The sequence below is a fragment of the Trematomus bernacchii genome, unplaced genomic scaffold, assembly GCF_902827165.1.
Source record: "Trematomus bernacchii unplaced genomic scaffold, fTreBer1.1, whole genome shotgun sequence".
NCBI lineage: Eukaryota > Metazoa > Chordata > Actinopteri > Perciformes > Nototheniidae > Trematomus > Trematomus bernacchii.
The window spans coordinates 33,921-44,700 of NW_022987988.1; the positions used below are offsets into that span (position 1 = coordinate 33,921).

Here is a 10,780-nt window from a genome sequence, read left to right on the forward strand (position 1 = left end):
TTCACAAAATAGCTTTTTAAAATATGAATGTATATCTGTTTAACAGTCATATTCTACAGGTACTGTCGCTGTCTGTTTACTTGTTATTTCTATATGTATTAATACTCCTAATACATTTGAAACGGCAATACAAATAAACTGCCTAGTCATCCTACTAGCTAGTTAGCTTAGCCAGTTAGCTTAGCTAGCTAACGGTAGTTTCTGCTAACTGAGCTAACTGCTGTTTCACTGATCTGAGGACAAAAAGTCCTGTGTGTGTGTGTGTGTGTGTGTGTGTCCTAGCATTACTATACTTGTGGGAACCTACATCTGTTTACACAGTCACGTGTGGGGACTCGCCTCCCTTATGGGGACAAAATGGAGGTCCCCATAAGGGGAATCATTAATTTTAGGGTGAAGACTTGGTTAGGGTTAGGGTTAGGCATGTGTTGGTTATGGTTAAGGTTAGGATAAGTCTCCAGGAAATGCATGTAAGTCAATGTAATGTCCCCTGAAGTGATGTATACATGGTATGTGTGTGTGTGTGTGTGTGTGTGTGTGTGTGTGTTTGTTTGTTTTAAGTACCCTTCATCATACCAATGCTGCGCACAATTCATTTTATTATATATTTTTTTTACGGGTATATATATATCTATATTTCATGTAAATATTGCTGTATTTTAATGTTATAATATTTTTTGTTAAATCGTTTTTTTTAACCTTGTTTTATTTTATGGTCCTTTTCTTACAATTGATCTTCTTTGACTGTGTTTATGTGTGCACCAAATACACCAAGGTGACTTCCTAATATCTCTTAACCTACTTGGTAATACAACGATTCTGATTCTGATCATTGGAGGTGCTAAGAGGAAGAGGAAGAAGAGGAGAAGGAGAAAGGAGAGAAGGGCAGGACGGAGGAAGGAGCTTCAGAGGAGGTGAGGAGATGATCTTCCAGGTTTATTTCAACAAACGGGTCACTGGAGCAAACCGCTAAAGAAACAAGAAGGAAACAAAAAGATTTTACATTTAACTTTCCCAAAATATTCATTCAAAGTAAATAGCAGAATCCACTTTGTATATCTAAAGGAGAAAATGTAGCTAACTTCTTCATCTGACTTCTTTAGCTAGTAGGCTATTAGCATACTTTACTATATCCTTCAGTAAAAATACTACAAGTAAAAGTCCTGCTTTCATCTTTAAGTACAGAAATATTCACAGCAAAATGAACCTAAGATCAATACGTATAACTATGAGTTTTAGATTTAATTTAGCTATATATATTTCCCTAAAATATTTAGCAGAATACACCAATTGTACATTTCTTGCTAAGCGTTTAAAGCCTATTAGCTTACTGATTTATTTGTTAGCCACTATTATCTTTTAGCAATGTTGTTCAGTAAAAAAAGCCCTGCATTTAGGATCTTATCTTAGTAAAAAGTACACAAATTTGACAGCAAAATGTACTTAAGAAAGTACCATATACTAGAATTATTGTATTTGTACATTCATTTATTTTGCCCTTTGTAAAATGTAAGATCAAGACCAAGTATAACTTTCAGATTTCCAATTTAACATAGCTATATTTTCCCAAATATATTAAATCAAAGATGTTTAGCTAAATACCCTTTTGTACCTTTCATGGTTAAAGTAAAAGGCTTATTATTTAAGTACAGTTATTGTATTTGTACATTTAATTCTGCCCTCAGTTGATCAACAAATTCCAAAAAGTGACACAATGAGCAGCAATTTGATCATTTTGTGATGTTTACAATTAGCATTAGTTTAATTTCCGTATACAAATAGTGATCTCTTTCAAGCCAAATATCCTTGTTTAAGACCTCTTAATAATGCTTTTAGAAGAGAGTGTGCACCAGATCATAGTATTCATTTATTGCACTTTACCATTTCCCAGACTATCTTTTACATCCGTAAATCTGTGCCCCTTTTGCACATATGGAATTTTGGATTTGTAGTTTGTGTTTGCATATTTATAAAGTATCTTACAAGGGTTGTTGTTGTTTTCGTTCTGCTGCTCCTCCCCTATAGTGTCAGAAGATGCTGGTGCTTCCCGATGGACTGGAGGTCTTTTCCGCTGGGTCTCCGATCAGCGACAGCCCACTGTACCCATAGAGTCCAGTAGAGGGCGGAGCCTGTGTGAGATAGAACGATAGGTTACGTATTGTAACGCTAGTTCTATAAGCACAGGCGGAGCCCTCTACCTAGGAGGCGTGTGGCGCAGTGGGTTGTGCATTGGTGTTCGAATCAGGGGGTCACAGGTTCAAACCCCTTTGGATAAAAGCGTCTAACAAGTGACATGTAATGTAGGGGCTCTGTCTTTCCTATGCCGCTCGCTGAAGAGGGTGTAGGATGACAGTCAGGAGGTGTAGCTGCTTTATATACTGTGAGGCCTGCACTCACATTCAGATAGGCTCGCCCTGATTGGCTGGCTACAATTATGCAAATTCAGTGTGTGAACGCTCACGTATCATTGATGAAGAGTAGTCCCCATAGAGTCCAGTAGAGGGCTTCCGCCTGTGCTTATAGAACTAGGGTTACAATACGTAACCTATCGTTTTGTTGAATAGGACTACAGAAGTTGTCAAGGACGTTGTACGTCATTACGCCGAACAGGTAAACACTCCCGCTAAGTTTGTTTGCCCTGTTCTGCTTGAAAGCAGGTACCTGCCTCCTGCAAACTGTTAAAACAAACGCTTCAACTCGTACCATTTTGAATCTGTATGTTTGTATATGGATCTTAAGTTGGCGGGACGTTGAAGTCGTGCTGCTGTACTCGGCTGTAGTTCCTTTATAGCATAACGTTAGCATTTTGCTTCTGGCGATTAGATTTATGATTATAAAATTATAAAAGTAGGGTAGACGTGTGGAGATTATCCGGCTGAACAAAACGTTCATTTATCAAACAGGTTCGTTTTCCACAGACCTTATTTCGAGCTCTTTTCCAAAATCCTATGGAGAAATCCCATCGCTTTTTTGTCAAGGGAACCAGCAGCTTACTTCAGGGTGAATACGTCATCCCTGCACCGCTCTATTCAAGGCAGCTGCAGTGTTCATGAAGCAGAGAGACATGAGGATGAACAATAGTGTTAAAGAATAAACACTTTTATTATAACAGAAAGGAATAAAACATTTTCAACATTTACAAGTCGATCCAATTTAACATTTCCAAATATTTCCTCCTGTAGGACATGCAGTGCAGATTGTGCAGAATAACTAAAAAAGTAAATAAAAAGTGATTTATTTATAATGTGTAACATTTATAAAAGCACATTAAGTGCAGCATGGTAACAATATCCATCAGTAAACAAAGGGTTTGATGACCTTACAGCTGAATGATAAAACTCTCAGTGAAGGCTGAAATAAATAAATAACAAATACACTTTACAGAGGTTACACTGCTCTTTTCTGACTCTTAAATCAGATGTTGGAGAGTCTCACTTTATGCTCAGATTCAGACAGAGATATGTAAGTCCGGATGGTTTGTTTCTCTGATAAACTCCCCGTATGCATGGCTGCATTGTGGGTTCTTCTCTTATATCTTATTAAAACAATGCAGGCCATGCTGACAAAGAGAACCAGAACAGCTGCTGACACTCCAACGATAAGCCCGAGTCTTCTCAGACTCTCTGGTTGTGGACTCTCTGGTGGTCTCTGAGGTTGGAGCTCTTCAGCAGCTGTGGAAAAGGACAGAATATAACATGAGGAACCATTTTAGTGTTAATATATAACAGGTTTAATCTAAAGTGAAAACATGACAATCTGCAACCTCCATTCTTCTGAAAAACCTCCTGTGGTTCCAGCTTCTCAGTTTCCCCTTTTCCACTAAAATGAGTTCTGTGTGGGGCTGGTTTGGATCACAGTTGGTTTGTGAGAAGAGTTTTATTTTAAAATGAGTTGTGCACATTTTAAACAGTTAAAACAAGCCGTTCTTGAGATTTGAGCAGCAGGACTCTTTTGGTCTTTCATTCATACTTTGTTGAGTATCTGCTATTTCCTTTTCAAAATGTTAACTGTTCAATTCTTGGCGAATATGATCCAATATTAGCGACAACATACTTGACGTAGATGCATTAGTATTTAGCTCTCTGGAGCCTCTAGACTTCTACTGAGTTTACTCACCAGTGACGTTGAGCCAGCAATTCCTAGAGTTACTCCCATCAGATGTGTGTATGTCACACACATAAAACCCAGAGTCATTGGTCCTGAGTCTGGAGACATGAAATGTGAGGCGTCCTTCTGTGAGGACGTCTTTGTCCCACTTGAGTCGTACTGTAAACTCTGGATCCTGAGACACTCTGGTTTCAACACCTTCACGTAGTTCAAACAGAACTGAGATTCGCTTTTTATTAAACAGGTGACAGATGGTATTAATGGAGCTGAAGTTAGTGTCTGTTCTGGTGCTGAAGGTCCACTCCAGGGTGATGTTCTGGTTCTCCTCTGCCTGATAGAAAGTCTGAGTCACATTCACTACAAATGTTCCTGTGGAGGAGACAAAGAGGGACTCTTTAAACTGCAGCTATGTTTCTGTGGAGGAGACACAGAGGGACTCTTTAAACTGCAGCTATGTTCCTGTGGAGGAGATACAGAGAGACTCTTTGAACTGCAGATGTTTCTGTGCTGCTTTACTGAGGACAGTTTGAAAGAGACAAACTAACCAGAGACACAGGAGGTGAGGAAGAGGAGCTGCAGGATGAGGAAGATCATCTTCTTCCTGTGAGAGGACACACACATCAAATGTCACACATTAGAAAACATACAGTCTGTCTTTACCACATGCCTTATTAGGACTGACACCAGGAACAGTAACATATGTCTGACACTAGGTGGCGCCAAATATCAACATTATATTTTATTTGAACTGAACCAGGAGATATTTCTGCTTTGAGATCAGTGAACACAGCCGGCAGCTTTTGCATTAATGCAGAGTATAATAATATATTTTGTAGTATTGCTGTGTGTGAGAGAGCTTTGTTCTGTCTCTACTTTCTGCACTATGATAACATTTCATACATATCATGTTTTTCTGTATCAAAAATGCCCGTGAATGTTAAAACTCATGACCAGTTACAATATAAACACTAACTCTCTTGTTTAACAGCCATGTTGTCACTGTTCCTCTTGACTGTGTAAGGCGTAAATAAAGTGGCAAACCAAGTCCAGTCTGCAGTATAGCTTCATATCATCTAAAAAAAAAAAAAATGAAATGGCATGTCTTTTTTGTAAACCTCTTGTATAGGAGAACATGTATAGGATCAGGAGGGGACATTGACAGAGGATTACAAAAAAAACACAGTAAAAGTACTTCATTGTATTGTTGGCACTAGGCGTACTACTACTACTACTAGTCCAGCATTATCAATTTCATTAAGAACTAATGGTTCATTTTATTTGTATCATTCATCAAAGACAGCAGTAAACATGCATTATGTACTATGATGGGGACTTTGACAGAGGATTACTCAGAAAGTACACAGTAAGTACTTCATTTTATTTCTGGGAGCAGTCAAACTAGTACCGAGTCCAACAGTGTCAGTTTTATCAAGAACTTATAGTAACACATATTTGTATCACTCATCAAATATACCAGGGGGAAAAAAACGAAGTTGACCGCAGTCCAGAATCGCTGTATAGATTAAATCTCCTAACAATGTTGTCCATTTTAGACATAGGCTTATTATATTTACAGCCCGCCCCTTAATCATTGGTAGGCAGATATCAAAGAGTGGGTGGGCCCAAAACAAATCAGGTGGGCCCAGCCCGTTCAAGACCACACATACTTAATATGTCCTAAAATGTATGTTAACTGAAATAAGCCAGTCAGAATGGACCTCCTTGAGTTCTCCGATTGGTTGGTTTTGTGGCACATTTGTAACCCTGTGCCAACTTGAGCGAGCACACAGGCAAACCTGAGCGCGGGTGAGGTTGAGCGAGGGAGAGAGAGCGCGTGCAGCGGTCTGCTTGCTTGCTGCTTGTGAGAAGGCTTAAGAGTCAATTGTGCTTGCAAAAAATATTTTTCTGTGCTCAACAATGTTAAATTGCGCGCTGTAGTGATCACTGATTCATACACTGGGGTTACATAATCCAATCATGGAACTACAGGTTGGGGGTACTGTTTCCACACGGACACATATGTTGTTGGTACTTACTGCATGCCCTCCCTTTCGCTTTCTCCCTTCTCTTCCCGGACTGCAACCGGACAACATGTGCATTTCTGCTGCTCAATAAAGCCAGCTTTGTACCTTCATTGCACCGCCTCCGACTCCCTATCTCTCGGCACTACAGCGCTCAATAACATTTTATATGCTCAAAATGTTGAATTGCGTGCTCAGGATAGAGGCACACAAATATTGCCATAGAGGAGAGCACCTCCACGAGTGATGGGATGGGAAGGTTATGCTGTCGGCTGTGCGTGGTGATGAAAAGCTGGTTCGAGGGGCCCCCAGTGAATGTTTGCCTAGGGCCCCCACAGACTCTAGAATCGGCACTGGTTAAGGATGTCGTGTTTTTTCATCAAATCATCTGTCAGTGTCACAAGTTTAATGAAGTCAGCTTCTGTTTTCCTTAAGACCCTCGATTAGATCGATGCAATCTGTGACTGTTATAGTGGAACATTGCAGGCCTTGTGTTGCATAGTCGCTCATTTCAAACAGCGTGTTGAACATGACGAGAATAAACACAAATGTAGTTGTGATGAGTAAAGAAGCAGCAATTTGCAGTATCTCATTCTGGATATCGGGGCTTTTACATTTCCCGTTCCCCGGCAGGTCGTCCAGTCGCCGTTTTATTTCTGGGTCATAGTGAGAGAATCTATCGATTAGATTTATGATTCGAACATTATAAAAGTAGGGTAGACATGTGGATATTATCCGGCTGAACAAAACGTGCATTTATCAAGCAGGTTCGTTTTCCACAGACCTTATTTCGAGCTCTTTTCCAAAATCCTATGGAGAAATCTCAGGCCCACCCACAGCTACGCGTATATGCCCTTAATAACATTATTTTTCTTGGCTCAATGTGTGTTTTGGTCGTTTTCGTTGTGATCGCTAAATCCACCTTGTTTCCCCTGGTTTATAATATTATCACCTGATAAGCCTACTGTAGTGATTCAATGCAAGTTTATTTAAGCAAACGAGTGCTTTTGTTTTGATATCACTTCCGTGAGTTTCGCCCCCCCCCCCCCCCCGCTCCAATGACCATTTCACTATTTAGTAAGTTAAAAAGCAAAAAGTTAAAAAGCGTCTCAGTCGCTCTTCCGTTTACTGATTTAATGAAGAAAAACAAATGGTCCGAAGATACACGGATTGTTTCTGAGTCAATATCTTTCCAACTCGTTCTCTTATTTTAGTTGAATGTGGTGCATGTTCTCTATAAGAGGTTCAACAGGAGAGAAACATAAATCAGCAGTGAGATGCATTTCCTTAATAAAGTATAAACATGTGTTCACTTCTTACCTGTAAAGCTTTGAGACTGCGGAGACCTCAGTGCTTACAGTTCCGTTTTCTAGATTATATCATGGATGAACAACATGAGTATTTCACAACTAAAGTTACAGTCAGATGAGCTCAGTGGTACACAAGTTGAAGAAACATGGCTTGGTTTCAAAAACAAATTCTCTGCAATACTCAATGATTTGGCCCCCCTAAGAACAACCAGGGTAAAAAATCGCGCTGAGCCGTGGATGCACTCCGGCATACTGACCGCCATGAAAACCAGAGACAAAAAATGCTCTGAGTTTCATAAAAGTCAGTCAATGCTTTCCAAAAGCACGAGCAGTGAACTCCAGGCCCACGTGACTGAACTAAAAATTGAAAGAAACAGACTAAGAAATGACGTAAGCTCCATGATCAAAACTGCCAAAAAGAATTTCATCAATGACAAAACTGAGGAAAACAAAAATAAACCCCGTGAACTTTGGAAATTACTCAATAACCAGCTTGGCTGCAGTAAAAAACTCAAAACGAGATTTTCAAACTTAAACATAAAGACAGATAACAGGCTCATCACAGACAAACTGGATGTGGCCAAGTACTTGAACATTTTTTTCACAAACATAGCCACAACTCTTGTAAATAAATTACCCTCCCACTCAGGGCTTTTTGGAGTAGATCACATCATGACCTACTACAAAAACCTAGGGGTACGCAAAGATGATTTCAGTCTAGCAAGGGTAACAACAGCAGAGGTACTCATTAAACTGAGCGCCCTCAAACCTAACAAGGCCACTGGCCACGACAATATCCCCTCCAAATTCCTCAGAGACACAGCAACCGCCATCTCACCAGTCATAGCTCACATAATTAACCTCTCCATAAAACAGGGAAAAGTACCCAAAGACTTCAAAATTGCAAGAGTAACCCCCCTGCACAAAAAGGGCAGCAAATTGGACCCAGGCAACTACCGCCCTGTTTCTATACTTACCTCCATCTCGAAAGTCATGGAAAAAATAGTATATGAACAGGTCGAAAAGTACCTCGCAGAAAAGAAACTAATCTATGAATTTCAATCTGGCTTTAGAACATCCCACTCCACTGACACATGCCTTCTTTATTTGAACGACCACATCAAACAAGAGGTGGACGAGGGTAAATACTGCGGCATGGTGATGCTGGACCTACAAAAGGCTTTCGACACTGTCAATCACCCCATTCTGATTGACAAGCTAAAAGCAATTGGTTTTGATAAACTATCGGTGAGCTGGATGCAATCCTACCTGGAGGGGAGAGAACAGATGGTGGAGGTAAACGGTACTCTGTCCCCCCCCCCTCCCAGTGAGCTGTGGTGTTCCACAAGGAAGCATATTAGGTCCGTTACTGTTCCTAATTTATGCAAATGACATGTCATCAGCATGTGACTGCAACTTGTTCCTGTTCGCGGACGACTCAGCCCTGCTGGTCTCTGACAGGAGCAGATTGCAGGTTGAAAAAACCCTCAGCTCCGAGCTCGGCAGAATCTGCACCTGGCTCGCCGATAATAAATTATCATTACACCTGGGTAAAACAGAGTCCATTCTCTTCGGTTCGAAACATAATCTCAGCAAATCCGACGACTTCTCAGTTGCAGTGGGTGACATTATTGTCACAAGTAAGAAGGAAATTACATACCTAGGATCTATTCTTGAGGCAAACCTCTCCTGTGACAAAATGGCATCCAATGTAATAAAAAAAGTCAATCAAAGAACTAGATTCCTATACCGGATCTCCTCTCTGGTAAACAAAAACACCCTGAAAACTCTGGCAGGAGCACTCATTCAAGGGTACTATGACTATGCTTGCACGTCATGGTACCATAGCACCTCCAAGGCGCTAAAAATAAAACTTCAAACATCGCAAAATAAACTGGTCAGACTACTGCTTGACCTTTCATCTAGAACCCACCTCACCTCTGCCCACTTTGACAACCTAGGATGGCTTAGAGTAGACGACAGAGTACAGCTACTTGCAATGGGCCTGGTCTACAAGATCCACTACACCTCTATGGTACCCATGTACATGTCAAAATTCTTCCCAAAGGTCAAGGAATACCATGATCATAACACCAGAGGGAGCTCCACAAATCATGTAAAACCCAGATTTGGCACAAAAAAAGGGGAATACACATATCGCAATTATGCCACATCAAGGTGGAACGCTCTTCCCACAACTGTAAAGGAAAGTAAAACTATACTTACCTTCAAAACCTCTCTTAAAGAGCACCTTCGGGGGAAAGCATTGCAAAACTGGCCCCGGTAATGGTACAAATCTCAACCTGTCGTACAATGGACAGCTTCCCCCCCCCATCTATGTATATACTCACATTTTAGACTCTGTTACTAACTGTATATCTGTAGACTTGGTATGTCTTAAATGTCCGGTTAGGATGTATTAGAACGAAATCTAAAATGAAAATTGTAAATAAGCCATCTGTATGTAAAAAACCACCTGTATGTAAATTGTAAATAAGCCATCTGTATGTCAAATATGTCTTATATGTCTTAAATGATATGATGAATTGGAAATGGGGGACCCTGATGTAAACAAGACGAAAGTCTTTCTCTGGTCTGCATCCCCTTAACAATTGTATGTTTTGAGCTGTACTGTACTGTACCCAATATACAAGCTGTTAATAAACTTTTCAATCAATCAATCAATCAATCAATCAATCAACAGAGGGGGCGTTTCCAACTCGGCTGTCTTGTTGCAGCCAGGATTGGCAGATGGTGGTTCCTGTGGTCTGAGCAGCAGCCTATAAACGTCCTGATGTTGAAGCATGTGGTCTGCATGTTGGAGTCTCATTGGTTGGTGTGAGACCTGTCTGTCTGTTTGATAGGAAAGTCCCTTGTTAAGCATTTTTTTTTATTTATTTTTTTTTATTGAACATTTTTTTAAACATACAAAAGCTCGGTGAGGATATCATCAATTTATCAACATAAGTTCAAGACATTCATTCACAATAAGACAAAAAAACATAAATAATACATCCAGTAAGAGCCAGGGGGAAAGAAAAAAGCATAAAGGCACAAAAACATTTAAGAGGCATTAAGCTTACTTAAAATAATAACCATTTGGAAATGTCATTGCAAATCTTTATAGACAGGTTACAAGATTGTATTTTTCTAAGGGACAGAAAAAAGGACTTGAACTCATTTATGAAACAGGGACTGGCTGTTACCCACAACCTGCAATATAATTAATCAAGCAAAATTAAAGGATAACAAACTCCAGTTAAATTATTCCATATTAATAAATAATATTACATGCAAATTACATTTCCTGTAGGATGCTGAACCCACCTCTCCCCTCTGCCC

The 10,780-nt window shown here is 40.0% G+C and overlaps 1 long non-coding RNA gene across 1 annotated transcript; it reads right to left on the reverse strand.

Moving 5' to 3' along the window:
* Positions 1 to 4,249: 4,249 nt before the first annotated feature.
* LOC117472036 lies at positions 4,250 to 7,527 on the reverse strand. The gene is made up of 3 exons (XR_004554847.1): positions 7,449 to 7,527; positions 4,653 to 4,708; positions 4,250 to 4,476 (listed from the first exon to the last, which is right to left on the reverse strand). It is a non-coding gene; the product is annotated as an uncharacterized LOC117472036 (long non-coding RNA).
* Between the last annotated feature and the right edge of the window lie 3,253 nt (positions 7,528 to 10,780).